The sequence below is a fragment of the Seriola aureovittata genome, chromosome 4 (genome assembly GCF_021018895.1).
Source record: "Seriola aureovittata isolate HTS-2021-v1 ecotype China chromosome 4, ASM2101889v1, whole genome shotgun sequence".
NCBI lineage: Eukaryota > Metazoa > Chordata > Actinopteri > Carangiformes > Carangidae > Seriola > Seriola aureovittata.
Genome location: NC_079367.1, coordinates 23726881 through 23752012, shown reverse-complemented (window position 1 = coordinate 23752012; position 25132 = coordinate 23726881). Strand labels below are relative to the sequence as shown.

Below are 25132 nucleotides of genomic sequence, written 5' to 3'. Positions count from 1 at the left end.
TTCGTTTATTTGTTTTTGTGGTCGACGTGGTCGAGCTTCTGGAGAAAGTTGGCCGTTGTAACTTTTGAAAAACAGCAGAAACAAGCTTCTCCTTGACCCTTTCCCTGGGGTTAAACAATAAAGACAACTGCTGAAGTGCAAATAATAAAAAGTCTGTGGCATGTACCTCGAAATGAACATTTATCTATTACCTGTTAGTCAGTTCTTTAGTTCATCACATCATGCAGTTGAAGAAAGCAGAGTCATCAAGTCTCTCAAATCTCTCAAAAGTTTTGGAAGAAAATCATTTTTTAAGATCACTTTTATTTGCCTTGAATTCGTTCAGGGATATGTTTCATAATCACCGCCAACAATCGACGGAACTGCTTGTTAGTCATCCCGTAGAGAAGGGAAATGGTTTACAAATGTATATTACATTATATATTGTTTGTTGTTCTCAAAAGCAAGTTAGATATTATGCTGTCATTTTGTTGCTGTGGTCCCTTTTCCAATAAAAATGGTTATTTTTATTTAAAAAGTAGTATAAATGAAACAGTGTGCAGTGGCTAATTTCACTTCAGAGAAGACTTTCCCCATTCAGTACTAAACCTGTCATCTACAATTTGATTTTAAATTTAATCACCTACATATGTATCAAACAATCTCTGAGATTAATTTCACACCTGGAGTACGTTATCCTTGATAACCAAAACATTCTAGTTAGTCTACGTATCAGATGTACATTTTCACTATATCAAAACTACCCTGGACACAGATAGAACCTTACATTTCCAAGCTCACAAGGTTAATCTCTCCCGACAGCCAACTGGGGGCAATCAATCTCCGCAGAGGAAGAGTATTCTCTCTGTCCGTTTTGTGAGGAGTGTGATGGAGGGCTCAGCCAGGGACATCACTTAGCTAACACCCCACCCTGGCTCTGTCCTCTCTCTAGGGGCTGAAATGATACTTCAGCAGCCGTGTGTGAACAGCCCCTACGCATCCATCACGACAGACACATAGCAATCAAGACGCATCAGTCCAAGGTGATTTTATTTTAATTGCAGATATTTTGTTTGGAGGGTGATTTAATAAAAAATAGGGTTAAACGCCACTGCATGCACTCTCTTTGTGGGGCGTCGTAAACAAATGCATGAATAACAGCCTGCACGGAGGAGCGTTTTGTAGTCAAGGGCATTCAGTGTGGCTTGACTGGGATGACTGCTGAACTGACAACGCTGATAAAATTGAAGCTCTTGTTTTTCTGTCAACATGGGGACATGAGCAAATCTGATGATTGTTAGTCTATGAAGGAACTATCAGCAAGACTGTCATGGATATCAGTTATGACAGTGCAAAATTACACATTGCACAGGAGGCAGAGAAGCGAGTGAAAGAGACACTTGTTTGGACAAGGGGTTGAGATCAGAACATGCTGAAGTTGTTGTATTGAGAATGTGAGAAGCTAGCCCTGACAACAGCAGTCAATAGTTATGTATTTCCTATTTCCTCTGGAGTGAAGAGTAAAGCCATGAATACATAATTGAACAAAGGAGAAATAGTCCAGTACAAACAACAACCCCTGCAAGATCCATTAGTATTAGCTGCTTGGGCCAAACAGAACTAATTCCACCTTCTCCTCAATGTCGCTGCATGGGGAATAAGAACTGGTGGCAACATGAAATGGTCTTAGAGCAAAAAGTTGTTTCCAATACACAATGGATCAAATTCTTTAGAGCAAAAAGGTAACAACTTGATTGCAATAATGAACATACCGTGCCTTATCTTGAAGCAGTGTCTTCACCTTTAGACCCTGGCAATTGGTGGATTAGAGAGCTATAATTATTGAACATAGTGTGAGAAAATGGTATTTATTGGCATTATCTCAGTTCATGATGTCAGCCTGACTCGATTAACTCCTCCAGTGAAGAGTGAATGAGGTTATGGGCCTTATCAGGTGGGATTGTGCCTGTGAGCTGTTTGCTGTTTGCCTGTTTGCCTTTGTCAGTCATGAAGACCTTCTTATTGATGGCTGGGGTCCGGGAGGCTAAACCGATATTACAGTTTTTAATGGCAGCCGTGCAGATACTGTGCTCCCCGTACAGCACTGTGAAACCTTTGTTCTTCCTGCCTCCAAGCAAACATGCCTTTAATCAACTTCTAGACCTTGTGCTGAAGAGTAGCTTTAAAGATATGTTAATGAAAGCAATGAACGAGCACATACTCCGTGACCATAGGCGAGGGCTGACAGGCAAGGGGCCGACGGTTCCACACACTGTGAAAGCTCTCTGCAAAGATATCATCCTCGCAACTTATGTCTCCCCTTGTACTCTTGGCTCAGATTCAGCCCATCGTAGGCATTATCTGAGGTGGACAGACTGAAATGGTGCAACACAGCCCTGATGACAGATGAGGTGTTTGTTCTTAGCTGAAGATATCTGTGGCGATCTAGGCAAAAACAACAGATTACACATGATGGATGAACAGCGTTGACTGCCACTTTGAGTGCAGGCTCCAAAAAGTGTAATAAGTAGAATGCTGACATCCATTTCACGAGGATTCAGTAAATCTCTTCTTATCATGGGGCGACATATTATGAAAAACCATAATATGTTGAATGTATCTTTATTACAATAACGCCACAATACTACCACACAGGAATAATACATCGAAAAAGGCAACTACAAGGGCAAATAATGCCTAAAAGGAAAAAAATAAATAAATAATAATAAAAAAAATAGCGAGATGCTTTCAGGAGCTGGTGACTCATTTCTAAGACTGGTCATTACACACAATACAGGAATAATCATGCAAGCATGGCAGACGTAGTCAGATCCTTATAAGTTTTCTGCTCGGAGAGGAGTGAACAAGTGGACTCAGCTGTTTGATGTCACGGTTATTTTACATATGGATCTCTCAGCTGCCTCTGAGAGCATTGTTCTAGCCCATTTGAATCATCGTCAGCTGCTCCTTCCCATGATTGGAGCAGTTCTGCTCCTGCTTGGACCAAAGAGGAAGTTTAAGGTTGGTGTGTGAGTACGCGGTGTGAATAAATACATATTTTGGCAATCAGCAAAATAAATGCCGATCTGCCCTTAGCTGAGGGAAATTTCTGTTCATTATTTTTATTTATTTTTTATTTCATGCAGTCATGGGTTATTCAAAACTGTATCCTGTTGCTAAGATGCTTTACAACTTCTTTCAAAAGCCTTTCACTGACTGTAATCTGTGGATGGTGCAGTCTCAAGGTGAATGTGTGTCATTTCTCTTTCTATTTGCTGCGACATGTTGCAGAAAGACTGGATGCCCTCAGAGCATAACTTTGATGATAGCTTGTGATGGCCTGCCCAGGTGCGAGAATAACATTAGACCTGCTGGACAGGTGGCAATGCGGAGAGAGGAGGGCTTGGAGGCTCAATAATGAGGGGTATGCCAGCTAGACCCCCATCTGTTGCCATGCACAGAACTCTGATCCATTAAATTGCAGCACACTCAAGTTTTGTCACAGATGAGGAAATGTCTACTCCTCCGAAGTGTGATCTGAGGAATTTTACTACCGGGAAGCCATTTTAAGTCACCTGTTAACGCACATATTTCAACTGACTGTCTTTTGTCTTCATGTTCAACATAATTTACATTGACAGTTTTTGTTCTCATGAACAATACCTACATTTATTTATTTACATTTTTTTTTACAAAGAGCATATCATTTTCTTCTACCTTTATACTTGTTCTTTATTTCTCCATGCTAATCCACAGGGAAGCTATTTTTAAACAGCCCACTCAGCCTGTGTACTCACTAATTAGAATATGTGGCAGTGTTCTGAGGAAGATGCCTCATAAGCAGTGAAGCCAGAGATAAGAACGCCGAAAAAACAGTTAACAAAACATCTAGTCCCTTTTCTCAAACTATTTTTTCTTCTTAGAGGATCAGTTTGCCCAAATTATAAGAAGATATATTTTCATACATACCTATGTTATCTAACCATACAGATAGTTGGATCAGGTTTTGAGTTCTCCATCACAGGGATTTCTGTCACCACCCCAGTACATTGTAGGCTAAAGGAAATTCATTTGTGGTGCTCATGGCGATGAAAAATTATATTAATTGCAATTATCTTTTGTAATTAATATTACATTTAATATAGTTGCATCAAATAAAAATTTTTACTGCAAAATCAATTACAGTCTGTTTTTCAGTCAGTATTGGAGAATACACAGAACACACACACACACACACACACACACACAGTTTTTATAGAAGGATGGTTCTCGGGAGGTCTTTGGATGATCCAAAGAAAGGGATGGTGTATCCGGAAAGGCAGAATAGAATTCTTTTTTTATTGATTTTAAGTTTGAGAAACCAAGTTATACTAATGGCCACTGAAGTGGGATGGACAGAAATCGAATAAATATTTCTAACCTCAACAGATAAGACTTGGGTGAAGTAACCCTTTTAATAAGAATTATATAGAGATGCTAATATGAAAATGACCGACACACATGATCCTTCTGAAAGGAGCCTTTATAGAAACCTCGTCCTCACTAGAAATGCCTACCTGGGAAGGCACATAGTGACGGGTGTAGGTCATGGTGGGAGATTTGCCACATCTGAGTGAATACATCTTTGAGTGCATGTACATGCTCTGCGTTCTGCTTTTGTCACTTTGGAAATCTACTTTGACAATTACACAGTGGATGTGTCATGAATAATCCACCATATCCATAGGGATGAATGTGGATAAGTATTGCCTTGCTTGAACCCAAACAATCTCTTCCTTGAGCTATCTTGCTTTTAGTGCCACCCTCTCTCTCTCTCTCTCTCTCTCTCTCTCTCTCTCTCTCTCTCTACCTCAGACTATCTCTTTCTCTCCCAAACCATGTCCTTTATTGCAGTAAATCCAGCAATAAACATAATAGGCCTGCTAAAGCTAAACACGTGGCTTGTGTTTTCTCTCTTGTGGCTCTGCTTGGATATTATGCATTGTTTCAGAAGGGAAAGCGAGAGCCTTTTAGGGATTAAGAGTAAATTATGGCACTGGGAACTGAGCTACTGGGAATGACCCTGTCGACGGGGATGTTTGCAAGGCGAGCACTTTCCTTGGATTTCCCACTGTCGGCCAAGTGGTGTTGCTGTGCTGCCAGAAACTGCAGTGTGCCTGGTGTCAAAGGAAAGTGAATTCCCACATACCTTGCCTGTGCTTTCAACCCGTGTGGGGAACTACATTCAGTGCGTCTGCTGGCTCATTTCCAGCAAACACATCGCCTCAGCCACAGCAGGGCGTATCTCTGGTCGTACTGGTTGTTGCCTCCACCCCCCCCCTCCTCTCTCCTCCCTGAGCTGAGCTGACTTCACCAAGTCTGTCAGTCAAGTCAACTTGACTGTATCAGTGAGAGGAAAGAGGGGTGCTCAGTATGTTATCAAAACAGTGACATTATGTCATCAACCCACTCAAGTATTGATCATACTGCTGGATAATGTGCCAGTTTCTTTCAAGAGCTGATTTCTTCCACTCAGACTCCTAAAGGTTCAGTCACATTGACACTGAGGTGAAAAATAAATACAGTAAAAGGCCTTTATTTCTTACAAAAATTGTTTTTTGTTTGCCTAACTCTCCAACTACTTCAAACATTGGTAATTGTATTCCTTTTACCATATAATCATATATATTAGTTATATAGTTATTATATTAGTTTGTATTATCGCAATTGCTTTTATCACATTTCCAAATAATAGTTAATTTTTTACAACCTGCTTATTTGTAGTTATACTAAAGGGATAGGGCAAGAAAGGTAATAATGATAAAGGGAAACAAAAAGAAAGGAAACCCCAAGAAAAGAAAAGAAAATAAAAAAATCAACCTCTGACCACAATAATAATGAAAGGGCTGTACACTAACTGGCTAAAATTGATTTTACACTCCCATTAAAGGCAAGAGATGGCTGCTGAATGCCCATATCACGGTAATGTTTTCTTCAGTGCACACACAGAGAATCTGACCAGCTGGCACTGAGCAGTGACTAAGTTCTGCCATGAGCCAAAAAAAAATAGAAGCTCTCTTTGGTCATGCTGATTCGCTTTTATCTGTGACTGATTATGTATCCCTAACAGCAATCAGCAGGAAGTATTCAGATAGGAGCTCAAACTTCATGTCAGGACATCAACACAGCACCATTTGAACAAGTTCCAAAGACTACCACAAAAACATGAGAGCAGAAAAGACCTGTAATACTATACTGCCTTGGTGCACCATCATGAAACCATGTCACCACACTGTATTCTATAGTAACTGATAGTTTGATTTTCTTAGACATATGTTTTTAAATGCTCTTGAGTGGTAAATGACTTACTCGTAACTTTCTAACCTGCCTTCACTAGACCAGGGGAGGGATATTGTGTTCACTATGCCTTTTTCCTTTGCATTGTCATACACACAGAGAGCCTATGGAAATATTGTGCAGTAATATTCAATTATAATAATATCAAAATAAATAGTTGCGCCATAACCTTGACTAATGGATTTTAGACTTGGGCCACAGTAGCTGTTAATTGCATTACTTAGCCTAATACTGTAAAGCACTGACATGAATGAAGTTATTAGTTTCATTAACTTAATTTGTTGTGATGGTGTTGAGCAGCAACATCTTCTCAACAAGAAGAAACACTGTCTGTTAGAAATGTCTTAATTCAGAGACACACCATTACAGGCATGAGGTAAAGGCAACCTACCATCTGAACCAATTCAATTCAATACATTTTATTTGTATAGCGCCAAATCTTAACATGTCATTATCTCAGGGCACTTTATAGAGTGAGGCCAAGATCTTGCACTATTAAAGAGGGAAACCCAACAGTCCCCACCATGAGAAAGCACTGGGTGACAGTGGAGAGGAGAAACTCCCTTTTAATAGGAAGAAACCTCTGACAGAACTGGACTCAGGGTGGGTGGCAGTCTGCCTCGACTGGTTAGGTTGAGAGGAGAGAAATAGGGTGGAGAGGGGTAAGAGGAGGGATAAGGGTGAGGAAAAAGAGAGACCAGTAGCAGCTGTATATATTGTTGTGTTCAAGCACTGTCAGTCTTCAGTTTTAGTACAGATGTTCACTTGGACTCGAGGATGAACTAATTAGATATTGATGTCAAAGGTCAAGGTCACGATGACCTCACAAAACACAGTTTTGGCCTTGTGAACGCAATATCTTGGGAACTCCTCAAGGGAATCCATTCAATTTGGCACAAACATTCACTTGGTCTCAAGGATGAACTGATTAGATTTTGGTGGGCAAAGGTCAAAATTCAAGGTCACTGTGATCTCATGTTCTTGTGAATGCAATATGTCATAAACACCCAGAGGGAATTTGATTGCATCTGTCATAAACATTTACTTAGAGACAAGGATGCACAATTTGGTGATCCAAGGTCAAGGTCACTGTGACTTCCCAAAATACCTTTTTGGCCATAACTCAAGAATTCATACACTAGTTATGACATGATTTAACACAAATGTCTATAAAGATCAAGTGAAGTGATGACATTTTATATCAACATGGTCAAAGGTCAACTTCACTGTGACATCATAATACACTTCTGGTCATCATTCAATACTATAACTCAGGAAGGGGGGATTGTGACCATATTTCCTCCAACTTGGCTGATTCTTGGAAACGAACAACAACAACGTGGTCTAGTTTTATGTGTTAGACAAAGGTCATGTCCTGGCCAAAAATTCAACCAAAGTTCCTTACTGTAAAACTGGAGGCCAAGGTAAGGCCAAAGTAGCAACGATTAGATATGATTAGATAATGTTTTTTTAAGGAGTTTGGGGCCAAGTACAATAACTTCAGTTTTGTCTGAATTGAGAAATTACATTTCTAAATTACAGTTACAGGTCATCCAGGCCTTTATGTCTTTATGACATGCTTGAAGTTTGACTACCTGATTACTTCCATCTGGCTTCATAGATAGCTGGATGGCAGCTGCATAGCAATGGAAATTTATGATAATATTGCCTAAAGGAAGCATATATAGGGTGACAAGTATCGGTCCTAGCACAGAACCCTGTGGAACTCCATAACAACTTTTGTGTGCATGGAACAGTCATATGACTTGAATCAGCTTGGTAATCCCAGTGACATGTTCCAGTCTCTGTATTACAATCTTGCGATCAATAGTGTCAAATGCAGCACTAGCACAGATCTAGCAGGACAAGTATAAAGAGATATAAAAGTGAGAGATTCAAAATGATATACATGTCTCACTTATTATTGCCTTTAATCAGTGATTCATTGTCTCTGAGAGTGACTCTCAACCACACCATAAAACGTTCATAATACATCTATGGAATAGCCAAGCCTTAAATTCTGAAGAGCTGATGATAAAACCTTCCCTTTGATTTTTTATTTTAGAGTTTCCTTAACATAATTATGTATTTGTACACCACTTGATTGCAGCACTGCTTTGTAAAAGGTGTCAAAAGAAATGAAGAGGACTCCACTGTCGAAAACCTCTCAAGATAACTTCTACCTTTGAACACGTCACAGCACCAAACACCATCAGCAATATGAAGTGAAAGTACTGTGCAGTAACTAGTATTTGGCATTTAAAATCAAATGGCATTAAACAACAGGGCAGTGGCTTTGAAACCAAAACATTAACTGATAAAGAAAACACTGAAACACACTGACACTGGAAAAAAAAGTATTAAAAGCTACATATAAGAATTTAGAATACAATTTCTGTATTCTATTCATTTATTTTTGCATTGTTATTCACATACTTTTCCAATGACTCTGAGTGTTTTTTCAACTGTGACTGTTTTTCTTTCAGTAAGTCCTCTGGCACTGATAGGAGGAGGGGTTTGATTTCCATATAATCTGCACAATGAGGAGTGGGCATCAGTATGCCAGACCGACCATCTGCTCTGAGGCCATTTACATTTTAAGTTTTTTGAAAGGAAAAGCCAACAATCATTGTTCCTGTCAAAATTTAAATATGTGCACTGAAGTTAGCCTATTAGCATAACTAACTAGCACCCTTTGCTAATATTGCTAACAGGAGTGTAACTTTCTGTTTCTACTGCCATAGTCAGTGTCACTTTTAGAGGAATGCCCTGATCATATTCACTCAGACACACATGCACACCTGGAAACTGGCCCGTACAACCACGGTCTGACCTGCTGGCCACTAAACAACTCCACTGGAGCAGTTGGGATTAAGGGCCTTGCTCGAGGGCACCACAGTAGTGTTGATGAGGGTTGGATAAGTGCTGCTCTTTCACTTTTCCCACCCAGATTTAATCCTGCTCGAATGTTTATTTTTGACCTTGGAAATAGTCGTTTGACAAAATAAACTTAACTCAAGTTCCACTTACCCGCTTTAAATTTAATCTGCAGTTGAAATGAGGTTGAAATGAATGTGGGTGAAAGCCTGATGGTGAACCTGGAGTGAAGATTATTAATCCGACCTTTTAGAGTGTGTGTGTGTGTGTGTGTGTGTGTGTGTGTGTGTGTGTGTATGTATACATTTAAACCAGAATGCAGTCACAGTGCCCCAGCATAATAGTGTCGGAGAGGAACCTTTCTTGGCGAAATATTTGCACATGGGGAGGCGAGTACTTCCAACGGCTTATTCCCCGGGGGAAGAAAACGCCACAAAGACGCATGTCGATTGTTCGATTGCATGATCCAAATCTTCATATGAGCTTGCCATTTTCAGAGTGTAGTTTGCCAACTCTGAGGTTGTTGTTGCTGCTTCCCATAGTGAAGGAGAATTTGAAAATGGTAACAGGCAGGGGAGGCAAAAAGGGAGGAGAATGCCACTTGGAATAGGCGCCCAGTGGCAGGATTTATACCCACATCCTACATCGAGTCAGACGACCTTTGAGGTATCCTGGATTAGAAACTGTTGTGATCTGTTATCTCACAACAACTTTTTGGCTGTGCACACACTCTGGACCTGGAGAGCAGAGAGCTCAGAGAGGAGATTAGGACAAAGAAATTAATGAAGCCTGATAAATATTTTTCCTCTGCATGAATTTTATATCAACTCCTATGAAGTAAAACAAATAGAAAATATGTGATAACAATAAAAGTTTGGAATTGCTTTGTTACGATGGGGCCTGGTTCATAAAAGCACCGCTGGGAAGAGAGAAGTTCTGACTGGAGCAACTGTGAGGTTGACTGTCAGGGATTTCATTCCACTTTGCCAAGAGACTGCTCCTGGTCAGCTGGTCAGCTTCCCTCTTGCCTCAAGCACCTGCCTGGTGGTACTGCTGGCACCTGCACTGGACAGGTTACCAGCTGCCTTTCTTAACTGCTTTCCAAGTGCATCATTAAAGGGTGGAGACCAAGCAGTCTTTGAAAAGCACTCCATTAAGATGATAAAATCCCGGAGTAGGGAGTCATTCGTGCCCTGGATAGCCGGTAGTGGGGTCTTGGAGGCTGGTGTTTAGAGTATGGGCTCATCAGGTTAACCCTCAAGCGGAAGGCGTCATTACTGATGAGTGGACTCAGCTCTTGGGTGGTGACATTCCAAGGTATTTCTGTTGGAATCTCTTTTCAAAGGCAGATTCACAGAATGTGCCAGAATCACTCCCCTTGCCACAGGCACCCTAACATCAGTGACTTGGAAGCAGTAGTTTGCATCTGCATCAGGAGCACAATGGAGAAGCTAGTCTTGTATTTTAGCATGGTTGAGCCTGGGTGACATTCTTCCTGACAGTCAGTTGAGCCAACACACCTTGGAAAATTTGATTTGCACAAGATATCAGCAATGATGGCTCTTGAAAGTTGTGTCCTTGGGAAGAGAAAACAATTTCTCTGCTAGCAAAACTAGCTATAAGTGCCAGTTAGCTGTGTTTTCATGGGCCTCGTGTAATTTTCTAAACAGGAAACCATACAACTTACCATACCATACATGCAAACAACATGATGAGGAAGGAGGATTTAAGTCCACCTGTGCTGTCATATAGAAGGCGGAACATGGAGGTGGTGATCATGAGCTTTTTCTCCATGAAAAAGTCAACTTGAGCAAGGCATCAGGGGAAGTCGTACAATCTCACGTCCCCTCCTCATTACCTTGAGTATATGGAAATCACTTTCCCTACCTCACCCTTCAAACTCCTCCTCTCCATTTCAAGTGACGGAAGATTGTAGCTGAAAAATTGTCACTGAAAAAAGCCTTTCATTTAAAAAAAATAATAAAACTTTTCAGTGCAGAAAAGTATTTCAATGCCAGTGTCGGATTTCTTTGTCAATATTAGATTTCAATGCCAGCGTTCTGTTATTTCACACCGAATTTTATTGTCAATGCCAAATAACACTATTAGGCTGTAGTGTTTGAGTATTGTTCTTGAACTACTCAGAATGTTAAGTGCCCTTCATCGTAACATCTCCAACACTTCACGTTGTCATTCCCAACAAGTTTTCAATTTAGGCTGTTGCGTTGTAGTGCACAACAGTGTTTGCAAGCTGTGGTGATTTATGAAGCATCTATTTCATATCAAGGTGGAAGTCGACACTGAGAATGTGAACAGATTCATCACAGTGGATTATCTTTGCTGCTGAAAGTGCTCTCCAGAGGCTGACCTTCTTTAGAATTCCATCACTGGGACATGGAACACAACTGTGAGTGTGTTTTGAAAGATAAGGCACTGATATGCCAGGAGGGTGATGAAGTGAGTGTGTGTGCAGGTGCTTCTCACATGTAGTTATGTATGACATAGCAGTATTCGCCACAGAACATTTGTATGACGTACATTTGGCTGAGGGGTTCGTCACCAGTGACAACCTGCTCTCATGTGATGACCTTGAGAACGTCACCTCGTCTTCATCCTCTGTGTCTATCTGTATTTTTACCTCCAAGGCAGGAGAGGTGAATGTGGGCCTGACATGATAGACCGGTGACAAATCAAAGTGAAGAAGCTTGACCTAATAGTTCATTCAATTATGGCTGTAACTTCACCAAACATGATTTCCATAAATAGCGTCAAAACTCATTTTTACTTGGCGAGAAACACTTCATTCCATAGATGTGGCATGTATTTGCTCCAAGTGAACAGCCTTATCAGTGTTTCACAGCTTGAAATCCTCTTTGCAGAAAACAAGGGCAAAGGCTCTGTTTTACCTTTTAAACATTTTCCATGACAACACATTACAGGGCAAAATATTTCAAAAACTTGGAACTGGGCCCTAGATAACTACCAGGCGTCATGCAGGGTTTTAACTTCATGTAAATACCTGCAAATACATCCAAAACTGACAGACTGAAAAAAGACTGAACTGTAAACAGTTCTCTTTTTTGTGTTATTCTTGTATTCCTCTGAACAAAATGATGAGAAGATATACAGTATTTTTTTTTGTGTCACTCCCTCCTGCTGTTCATCAAATCTCTCTTAAGATTGCTTTCCTACATATTAGGTTATATTTTGAATATAAATGGACTCCTGTGGAACCAATTCACCACACACCTTTTTACCTAAATATGCTCATAGAGTGTCATCTCTACAACATTAAAGCCCTGTACCAGTAGTCATCCAACAAATATGGCCCAATTCGTGCTGCATTAACTCACGCGATCCTGTGCATCTCAACTTTGCAGTGCTTTAGTCAAGGTATAAATCGGCCGCTTCGTGTAGAGGAAAAAAAATGCAAATTTTCATCTCTGAAATGATTGGAATATTATCGTTTTATCAAATCAAATGGAGAAAATGTCAGCATAATGTGTAGGTATTTCTCATTTAAACGTGTGATAAACCTCGTTCTCAGCATTATTGTTCCACATTGATTGCAAAATGGGAGTTTGGAATTATGCATTTCCCTTGTGTGCTATATAAAGATATGAAGTCTGACAGTGTCACCATCATGCTAGACTGAAGCCAGAGGAGAGGAGTGGTGTGTGTGCAGGCCTGCCATTATCCTGGGGGTTGGCAGATAAAGACTTAGGAGGTTTGAGTCCTGGATTGCCTTAAGCGGGGACCCTCATCTGCATGCACAGGGCTTCTGCAAGGCAATGGTGCAGCCACATAATGTCAAGCAATTTTCTGTAACACAAGGAAATTTGATTTCTAGTAGAGCGGGGAGTAGAGATGGACACTCCAAAATCACTTTGAAACATCTTAGTTTATATCAAATACAGCTCAGCTGGACTGAAGCGTATCCTCATGGCATGGTGTCATGCATCCCATGGCGTGCACACCGCAAACCATATAACAGGTAATGCTGAGTGATAGAAGGACTGCAAGCACTGTGGTTGTCTTTGTCGTGGTGTGTTTCCCTTATCATGACTGCCATAGAAACAGGGGTTTCATTGTAAAGTGTACCAGTACAATTAAAATATAAGATCTTTGCTACACATCATGATTTGTTTGGAGAGTGGAAGCAGTGCAACTACCAGACAGAAGTAAGCCAGTGTCTCTTCATATTAAATTGCAGGTCTGAATCTTTCATGTCGCTGTATTGAAAACATCTTATTACAACCTCTTTCGAAAAGGCAATTTTGTGTCGAATGGGCCATTGAAATGGTAAATCTTAAAAGGTTGTGCCTGAAGCAAAAACAAAGATTTGATTTAAGTGCCATGGTAAAGTTCAAGGCTGCTATGGGCAGAATGGTGTGGAAGAAAACAAAAAGAATAGCAAGGTAATAGGCATCACAGTCCACCTCGTCATGGCAAAGGCTTCAGCCTCATCTTGGCATCAATCTGTCTCCAGTCTGAAAGCCATGACTCCTGTTCTTGCCAGCATGATTAATGGCTGCATACAAGCTACTACTTCAAAACTATGCTTATGAATTAAACAAAGGGCAGGATTTATACCACAGCTGTGAGAGTTGAACAACATATTTAAGGATGATCCAGTTAGAAGTCACCGTGTTTAAGGTGGCATTTATATTGGTAGTGAGACTTAAAACCTATGAGCACTTGTTTGATGCATACTGGCATTGAAAAATACTTGAAAAATACTGCGTATTAGGTGATAATTATGTTATTAATTATAACTTTTAATATTTTGAACAGCAGAGCCAAATTGAACTGAAGATTTGGTCAAAGCAAAAAAAACTTACGCAAATGAAAGCAAACTGGGAAAAAAGAGGGAGAAAACAATCATACAAACACTTATGCTATCAATATTTATACTTAAAGTTTTATATGCTTATGTGCTGTATGCTTTGGGATTGACTGGCAGCCTTTCCAGGGTGGACGCTACCTAACCAACTTGGGTTAATGCTTCTTTACTAGACCTGTATCATTCAAGTCTTGTTACAGGTAAAGGAGGGCAAGGATTACTCATAGAAAACCTGAACTACCTGTTTTCAGATTTCTATGTGTTATTGTGACTACTTTGGTCACACCTCCTTAACTTTGTTTTTCCAGAGGTGGATTGCTGATTGGTTAAAATTGGTCTCTTGTTTGTTTTCAACCTGAGCATCATCAGATTGTTATACAGCTTGAAGTCAATGTAAAATTGACCGATTAGTAAAAGTGAAATGAACAGAGAAAAACGGTCATTTCATTGGCAATATACTGTACCTTTAAATATCAACCAAACATTTCTGACATTACTGTTGGACAAAACCAAAATGTATGTGCCAGACGGTATGTATTTTTTTAGAAACAATAAAATGGTGAAAGAGTAGTTTTTCACATAACATTTTCATTGATTTTCTTTACACTGCAGTAACTATTGTAGTATTTTTTAAAAAGAGGACCAATAAGTGTCTTCTTTGTGTTACTGTTTTAAAATTGCACTGCTCTGATGACAGGAAACAAGTTGAAGAAAATGAGGAAAATAAATCTCTGTTACTGTATGGATTTCAGTGCAGTTTAGCTCTTACTGACATTCTCCATTACCGTGTACAAGGATTGTATGTTGCATTTATTTTTACAATTCCAGTGAGACATGAAGAGATGAGTAAGTCATATTCATCACACAGTAGCTTCACCATGACACAGCCGTGTAAAATCAAGTTTTCTCAATTACTCTGGCTCGCCCTCCCATGCTTGTCTTGCTGTAACTGTGGAGGGTCACTCGCAGACTTTCGTTACATGAAGTGCTCCGACTGAAACACAGTAGAGACAAGATTAGAAAATTGAAGAAGGAATTGGTGTGGGGCATCATCAGGCTACCCTACACAGTGCTTTAGACGTCTGTTTAAATTGTGGTGTTTTCATAGGACCAGCAGCAGAGATGCAAACCTCTGCAGCAGCAGCATATGCTTCCCGGAGAAAGGAAAACATGCTTGTGTTGGTCTGAAGGGAGTCACTGCTGTTCATGGAGGAGTTGGCTCTTTTAATCGGGTAATTCATTTGGTGTTATCGCTGTAAAAAGCTGGAGGCACTGACCATTGCTTATAGCTCAACTTCATCAATAATCCACTAAAGACTAAATAATTCCCAAAACTCCGGACGCAGGTGAGAGGATATTACACCTGTTCAACTTTACCAGCGGTGTCACCTAATGTTCAGTAGATTGCACTTTTTTTTTGTATGTTTCTTTTTGTCTGCTCATTTATTAAGGAAAAAGACATACATTCCAGCTCTTTTCCTTTTGTTATACCATTCTGAACTGAATATTGTTAGGTTTTGATATTATGGTTGTGTTGGAAAATTGTTAAGGAAATTGTCATATGCTTCTTTCTGATGAGATTTTATAAACTAAACAATGAATAAAAACTACAGATTAAGATTTAAAATTAAGATTAAGATGCTGAGGGATAGCTCCTGCATTTTTCATAATTCTATTGGAACCATTTGTATATTTACCTCATCTCATGGCATACATTAAGCAATTCCTGTAATTGGTTTGCAAATAAGTTGGCCAGCAATGAGATAACCGTGACAAGTGAAAGGAGATGTGCTGCAACTCAAGCAGCTTCTGTGGCTAAGATGGCAGATCCGCTTACCATTGCAAGCCTAGTGCAGGAGCACAAGAAGAACCCTGACAGCCTGGCTGCAGATCTCCAGAAAACCTCTGTACATCTTTGGCAAACGACAACAACCATGGAAAGCGCACTTCAAAAAAACCACAGGGACTCGGTCAGCTTGAAAAGGCAAACACAGTCTGAGCATCCAAAGCAGAAGACCTTGAAAACTGATGCAGATGACAGAATCTGAGAATCGTTGGACTACCAAAGCGGAAGGAAGTTCACTGTCAGAATCTATTTCCACAAAGTCGTCGGAAGTAAAAGTATCCTGAAAGAACTGGAATGGGACAGACCACAGAACACCAGCTCCAAAGCGTACCCCAGGCGAACGTTCATGGACCATTGTCGTAAGAGTCAACCACTTTCATGATAAGGGACATGTGCTTTATTGGGCCAGGACCCAGAGAGAGGACAAACAGTTCGACTGCAACAGGATCCTGTTCTTCCCTCACAAGAGTGCAAGCTTGGCCAAGCAAGCTGTTGTTAGTTGGGAGTGTGACTGTGTAGGAGACTCACCACTCACTTCTAAGGAATGAGACTGTCATGCGGATAAACTTGCTCTATTTTAGTTTTTGGGATGGGGTGTTGGGGTTCACATAGAGAGGAAAAGAGAGTGCCTGAAAAGATGGTTCCTGATCATAATGGGTGTGTCATTATTTTCCCCAGCAGACTCTTTCATATACCATTTATGTTAGTATGTTTCTATGCCACTAATTTTGATGATGCCAAATTTATGATATGCATTATTTGATTCAATTTGGAGAAGACCTAAATTGTGTTATGAGCACCCAGCTGGATTGTTCGAACTCCATGGTTACCACACTCAAAGATAGCAACGGCATTGACATAATTTATGAAGGACCATGGAGGTTGTGATCTCTGCAGATTTTTACACCAAGACGCCACAACATGCCCATTCTTCTCCCATGTACATCAAACTTACTCAGGGATGGATTATATTTATTTTATCATCCATTCAGCTGCAAATTCACACTGGAGATTCAAAACATCATTACGGTTCTGCACTTCCATATAAAATGCAATTGACGAATTTATATGCTTTAACAAAACAGACAAGACTAGTTCATCATTACTTTGAAAAACCCTTAAAGGTTTTTTGGGGTAAAATGATCTCCCACTCTGTTTACTACAAAAGACAAGGCGGAAAAGGGCGAAAGGACATAATTAATAAAATATCTGATGTTGCTAGTCAATGCATAATAAATCCTATTTTAGATCGGTACCAACAAAAAGTGAAGCTCAATTTTGCTGAAAAGGTAGAACTAATTATACTGAGGTCAAAAGGAAAACTATATAAATATGGCAACAAAACCAGTCATCTGCTAGTCTTTCAACTCAAACACCAACCAGGATCACGATACATTCGTCAGATCTCAGAACAATTATCACCAATTTACAATGTGACTCCTGGAAATCAGTGTCACTTTTAAATCATAGTACTATAAACTTTATACATCAGAAACCCTTAAAGACTCAAACATAGCCACATTCTAAAGTAATGTTGTAATCACAACTGTTGATAAACAAACAAATTCAAACTTAGAGCAGCAAATAACGCTTGGAGAAATATATGACAGTGTCAGGGAAAATGCTCATAGCAATTAGCTTTATATTATTATTCCTTATCCACAGTAACTCTTTCAGATGTTTAACTGAATTCTTAAGGATATTAATCCTGCAGAATGCAACTCCTTTAGACCTATTTCACTTTTAAATGGTGATTTTACAGTACAGGCAAAAGTGTTGGCAAGATGATTAAAAATGTCTGCCTTGAATATTTTCTGAAGACCCCACTGACTTCACCAGAGGAAAACATCAAATACATGGCATCTGCATCCATCTACAACCACAAAGCCTGAAGTAATGATGTCTCGGGACACTAAAAAAGCCTTCGGTATAGGTGGTACCACTTACAATAAGTCTGCACTTATAAAGGATTTATGAATGGTTTATGATTAGGTTATTAATTCAGTTGTTAACACTTTATAAATCATAAAATCAGCTCAGTGAGCAACAGGCCACAGATATGTCTGTCAAAGAATGGATGAGCAGTACACCAAGTAAAGGAAGGTTACCAACTGTGTTATACCTTGAATGACAAAGTCCTAAAGAAGAGACCAACCAGCAAAAAGCATCTCCACTGTGCATAACAATCTGATAGCATATGTCATATCAACTCCTGTGATTATAATGAGGATGGCTGGTGATAGCATGTCAAGTTAAACAATATTGCCAAGCGTATACGCAGGAGAAATATGGAGCATTGGGTTTCTCTGTATGCAGATGACCTGTTACTTAATATAACAGACCCTGTCACCTCTGCCAGTAAAATAACTCAAACTCTGGATAATTTTGGAGCATTTTCACAAAACAGCCCAACAGTTCATACAGGGGCAGATGCCCTTTCATTTGTCACCCTAAAGTTTCTGTTGTCTAGGGATAAACATTACCCATTCATACATATATACTTCCATACATACAAAAAAAAAAAACTTTGACATCTTATTAAATAAAGTTAAAGCAGACCTAGAAAAATGGTCCAAATTACCACTGTCATTAAAAATGTCAGTGAAAAATTAAAAATTAAATTTTTCTGTTTGTCCTTCCTCTCTTCAAGCAGCTTGATAAAATTATTCTCCCATTTATACGGACAGGCAAGTTGGCATGAATAAGAAAAAGCACTCTACAAGCAGCAAGATGGGATAGTGGACTTAGCCTGCCTATATTATGTATACATTCCTCTACCTACCTCAACAGTATACTATTCGTCAAACACAGTTGTTTTGCCTACTTTGAAAATATAGAGTTCCTCGAATACTTCAAATAATTCAGTTTCAGTCTCTTTGGCCTAATATGCAATAAGCATCTATTTTTACCATCTAACCTCGACTCTGCCTACACACTTTGGAAGGATAAAAGTATAATATCATTCAGAGACCTGTTTTTGGATGGCACCTTGCCTGTGTCTGACCAGTAAATCTAACCTGCCTCGAATTTTTTTTTTCCACTATCTCCAGGTTCACAGTTTTGTTAAGGATCATTGCACTACATTGCCTTACTTGCCACCTGAGGACTCGTCATATATTGAATACCCAAAGGTGAAAAGGTAACACGCGCACAGAACTTCAGGACAAAGCTGACTAATCTCAATTTCACTCAGGTGAAGGCCACTGATAAAGGCCACCAGGCCAAATGTTAGCATGTTTGTTGATATGACCTAAATAAATTGGTGAAATTGACATCGATCAACTTTGTCCTGAAGCTCTGCATGTGCTACCTTTTCACCTTTCAAAGATCTAACTATTATTTACTCATCAGATTACAGAAACCAGAAAACTTGACAGTAGTGAGATCTGAGCTACACAACTTCATTCTTAAATCTGACCGCCCTCCACTTGCCAAAATCAAACACGAGCAGGAGGATGACCTGGGACTCCAGTTTCAGGACCCCTGGTGGGAAAAGGGCAAAATACAGGTCAATTATTCCTCCTCTTGTGCCCACCTCAATCTTATACAATTTAAAGCAAAGCTAAACTAGCAAAATACTTTCTTGGCACTAGTGAGGTCTATAATAGATGTGCCTCTTCCATGTCTCATCTAGCCCATACCCTCTGGTCATGTTCAAAATTAACAGGATTTTAGGAAAACATTTTCAAAATCATGTCCTAGTCACAGATATTGCACCCATTTCACTCATTGCCATTTTTGAGTGCCCCTTAACTAACCTGAGTTTACTAAAAAGAAATTAAATGTACTGTCCTTTGCCTCTCTCATCACCCATAGATGCATCCGCCCACACTCAAAATCGCCTAAGCCTCCAGCAGAATGCTCCTGGCAGACTGATCTAATGTAATTCCTTAAACTGGAGAAAATCAAATTCTCTCTTAGAAGGGCGACTGAGAAATTTTACATGACATGGCAACCTACCCTCTCATATTTTGATAAAGTATCCACAGATCCCATTTCTTAGAAATGCACTTTCCCATCACTTTGTATGCAACCACTTCTGTAGTGGCGTCATGTTTTTGAATTCTTAGAAATGCTGAACATGTTTACCCATGTATGCTTGCTATGTATTATATATGCTGCAAAACACTAAATCATCTTGTAAAAAATGGACCAGCTGAGGGATGGGTGGATTTATTTTTGTTTTATTTCTGTCTTCCTTTGTTCATCTGTATGTGTGCCGGTGTCTCAAATATAGAACTTGACATGTCAGATGCTTTCTAAATATGATGTAGAACAAATTTATAAGAAAAAAAAAGATTAGTTAATAACAAAAAATAATTATAAAAATGAAAATGTTATGTAGCCCTAAACCATTACACTAAAATACAAAACCTGTTCGATTTAAAGAGAGAGCAGATTACTGATGTTATCTCAGGAGATTTCTGGTTTTTGAAGCTCAACATTTCACTTACCTGCCAGTGCTGTTTAAGGGGCACTAACATGGACAGCTGCTCAGAACAGCTATTAAAACTGCCTTGTGCTTCCACTTGTGAATGTGTGTGTGTGTGTGTGTGTGTGTGTGTGTGTGTGTGTGTGTGTGTGTGTGTGTGTGTGTGTGTGTGTGTGTGTGTGTGTGTGTGTGTGTGTGTGTGTGTGTGTGTGTGTGTGTGTGTGTGTGAGTGTGAGCTGAATATGATGAAGTGCTTCCCTGTCAAAGGGTTACTTACAGCAGCGTTGTCCCAGGAGAGTTTGTTGTCTGACAGTGGCAGAGGGAGAGCAGTGACCCCAGCGATGGCCAACTGAGGGACAAAGGCCAGCTCTCACTGTGTTAGAGGACAAACCTCTCAGTGGTCAGTTAAACTAATCACCACGGGGACCGGCGGCTATAGCTTCGTTACAGGCCACTTCAGAAATGCGTCTGACAGATAAATGAATGGACTTCATTCTGTCATACTTTGAGACTAACACAATGCAAAATCTGCTAACAAGCAGGCTGACTGCTCCAAATTCATGCCTCTGGTGGCCAAACTGGCCAAAGTCCCATCTTTCTGCCTCGTTGTGCTTCTCTTTTTCTTATTGTTTTCTTATCTCATTGTCATTGACATTCTATCATCCATTTTATTGTTTTGTTCCATCGCATATTGCACTTATCCGTCGGGTGTGGGATCGCTGTTTATCCTGCACATTGTTTCGTCCGTTCCTTTTTTCTCTCAAGGTGTTCTCCTTGTGTTCACTGAGGTTGTTAGGTAAAGCTAGGTAAGCTATTGTTCCCCGTGCTTTGTTTTGTTTGTATTGGGTTGTATAATGCTTTGGATTGTCTTCATTAATAAAAGATTATTGGAAATATGGTCTGTGATCTATGTGCAAATGTAAAAAATGTAAAAAGTGATCCATGAATAGTCATCACTTGTGTATCTTTGAGTGTCTTACTCCGGAAGGTTTCTGAATGATTTTATCTTGAAAGCAAGCTCTTGTTTTTTCAGAGCCAGTATTATATTGCCATTTTACTACTAGAGTGATGAAGGCAAGTGTTTTTAAATCTCAATGAGAAGGCAGTGAAAAAGGATTATTAAAATAAAAAAGTAGTTTTGTGGAATATAATATTCATGCAAACTTAAGTAATACGACTACACTTATCTTTTTTTATATTTAGTTATGAATCATCTGATGAGGATTTATTTTGCATTAGCACTAGTTCACTAAACATCCTACAGTGTACCTACAAAAACTCTGTAGGAGGTTTTCAGTAATGAGCAGTGTTCAGCAGTGTTAATTAGCAACTGCTCTCCACATGTTGCCTATCCAAGCTAAAATAACTGAATGAATGTCATTGACTTTACCCTTGCACTGCCGCAGAGTCACTAATGGTTACTAATGTTTATAATGGTCAGATCTGAGAAATGTTTGGTTTAATATAATCATGAATCAAAATGATGATTCTGCTCCAAAGTCATTACACATGAATGTTACTGGTTTCTGTGAGTCAGTTGGTCATTGCAACTAAGTAGATACATTCACATTGTATTTTGTTTAAGCATATGGAAACCATAGATTTATTTTTTTATTATTATTATTACAAGAAAATCTGCAACTAATTCATATCATGCAGCTCCATGAACAGAACCAGGCAGGTGTTTGCACTATTTCTACATACAGTAATGTTGGATTTAATAAATGCACTCATGCATTTCACCATGCGATAAATGTGTTAAACACATTGACATTCTTACAGAAATGTGTGTTGTTACGTGCTCTGCCATTGATTTTCAGTGAAAGTCCTCTAAGGAATGTCAAAGCGTTCTACTTTTCAGATAGAATATATTGATATGCTTGCCATGTGCTTGCAAACATTTCCAGTTCACAGCAAGGAGAATCTTATCATGGTGTCTGACTCTGTCAACACTATTAAATTTGGAGGGAGTCAGAGATTAATAACTTCCACATAAGGAGAAAATAGGAAGAGGCGCGGGCTTGGGAGCTTACAGAAAGATTAATGAGTGTCAAAAACAATGAATTTTCCATTAGATAGGAGAATGGCATATGTTACTGGTACGGTCCTCACAGTCCCCTCATCAGATAGGAGTTTGTTCAAGGATCAGCAAGAAATGACCTATTTTATAGATAAACATTTTGTCCTTTCTGCAGACTTCAGATTAACACCGACCCATTTTAAGTCGGAAATAGTACCTATTTTTCCTGAAGGTTTAATTTCACCCACAGCTATGGGTACTGTCATGAGCAAAATGATCACTGTTTTTATTGAACGTTTGGGCCGACTGTAAAAGAAATGCAAAGACATGTGTTATGTGGTTATGTACAAAATTGTCCTTGTGGAGGTTGTTTTCAGAGGAAAAAAATGCAGATTGTAGGACAATCTTTAGCCTCAGTACACACGGAGCCATGCCTCTCAAATAGCCTTCTCTGCAAACATGTCATTATTGTTATGATGGATGCCCAGCAGTTTTCAAATATCAGCAATGGAGAGACATGAATGCAGCATTTAACTATGTTGAATACGGATGCAACTTTGAGCAGCAGAAGGATGGTAAGAAGCCAAAAATTATCTTCGACAACAACAGAAATAAATGAGGTGTGCATAGTGTGAACAATGTCACCGGCACCTCCAGCTGGAAGGAAACAGCGGGCCTGTTAGCTGTTAGACATTTCCCATTATAGACAGGATGTGTCGGCACACGATGCATTTGTAGACCAGAGGTGGAAAAGAGGTAAATACTACAAGAGGAGCTTATTTCTCAAGGAGCTAAGAAGTGTTCTTGTCAGTCAGCCTCTGCGTCCCCCAAGAAGCGGCACATTGTGTGACCCCCAGTCAGTGCAGATTTGGTCAGGGCTTTTTAAGGAAAACCTCCAGTCGTGCTTCACCTACATCTCTGTCAGAGGCGTCATTCATGGTGAACAGAAGAAATGCAAAATGTTACACCATTTATTCAATCAGTGTGTAACATAGTAATTTACAGATGAATGGAAACATTTATCGAGTGGCCCATTTGCCAAATTATTCAAGCTTAAAAAAAACTGTTTTTTTCAACAGTGCCCTCCTGCAGCAGAAATGACAATTTACAGGTGCATGGAAACACCAAAAAATCACTTTAAGATAAATCTGTATATGTTTGGTGAAAATAATCATTTATTTTTAGTTCTTATAGCTGCTATTCCTAAGTTTAAAAAAAACTCAATATAGAGCTTCATTCAGATCCACTCAATGCTGTGCATGGCTCCTTCAGTAGGAGTAGTAGTTTCTCCAAGGTCTTGATTTTCGCTTGACCACAGTGCCCAAGTTATAACAAGAAATTTCTTTTTTCACTTCACAAAAAAGCTAATGGTAGCTGGTGTGGTAATGGTGGTAATGGTATGTTTTGCATGCTCAGTATGCCATTTAGACGGTTAACCACAGCTCCTGCAATCTCATCAACATACCCAGCAAAATCAAATGTGAGCTGTAAATGAATAGAACCTGCCGCCTCCACTGATGGACTTTAAAAAGCAAGATCCCCACAGAAGGATCAGCGGTGAGTTTCCTTTCAGGGTTGTGTTTGTCATGCGATTTCCTGTTTTGCAGCTGTGTGCTGTGAGTGTGTGACATCTGAGCCAAATGTCCATGGTGAATAACTTGCAACAGATTTCTCATGACGACAGCAGTGTTTCCATGATTTATTTTTATTTTTTTATGTGTACAAAGCCTCAGATAAAAACTTGTCACCTTTGAGGTGAGTGGTTGCCTATTTGATCCTCCTCCTCCTTGTGTTTAATGACCTGGGGAAATACACATGAATGCTAGATTTTTTTTTTTCTTTTTTTGACTGCTGTTTTTTTTTCTGTGATCCCACACTGTAAAATTGCTACCCTCCTCTGTTCGCTTTTGGGTGCACTAGGAGTTATTCATATGCTATAGGATAAATCCATCGCTGTGTCTTAATAGCTCAGAGTGGATGGATACTTGGATGTGTTCATGAAAGTGACGCACTGAATATATTTTTCTCCCTCCTCCGGTCATTCCTTTAGATTTTTAAGCCATAAAATTATTGCGTTGAGATAATAACTTGAAGCAAACAGCCAGACTATAATCTTCTCTTCAGGTAAGCAGGTAAGCTGTTTCCTCATGTGAACAAAACAAAAAACCTCTCAGTGTATTCAGGCTTTTTTGACTCCGTTTTGCACATTAGAAAACCATTAGTCTATTCTTCTATGTCAGCAGTGCTTTTAGCTCCTCAGGCATGATGTAGTATGTTAGTTTGGAGGGTGGTAACATGTGTGGGACTGGGCCTGACACTAAGTGTTGATTTTGCTGTTCATGCAATGAATCTTTTTCAAAAATCTGAATCTTACCGGCAAATCTAGTGTTAATCTGTTCTACTCTGAAAGCCTTTGTCACAACGTTCTGTCCTCATTACACCTAACTAAGTGTCTCTACCTGCAGACAGCTAAGCACCTTCCCTTATGTAACCACTGGAGACAAACAAAGCGCCCATCCTTTGAGTGATGATGAAAGGAAATTGTTTACCAATCTGCTATATCACTCTGAGAACCGTGTAATTTTCACAGAAGGTGAAAGTTGAAAGTTATTGAGCAGAAGTCTTGCCAGGCACTGTCACACAGATTAGCCCTAAAGGGGAAAAGATTTGCTCATTTTGTTGTGATGAACAATTTTACAGCACTTAATTGTTTGGATTATTTACTATATCCCATGATCCTTTAGCTATATGAAGCGTTACATTGTGATGTTATGAACCAGATTTAACATAATTACCCAT

At 39.5% G+C, this 25132-nt stretch overlaps 1 protein-coding gene across 4 annotated transcripts in view; it reads left to right on the top strand.

Annotated features, from left to right (window-relative positions):
* LOC130168178 (cell adhesion molecule 2-like) overlaps window positions 1-25132 on the top strand; it is a 145656-nt gene that overhangs the window by 75177 nt on the left and 45347 nt on the right. The window lies entirely within an intron of this gene.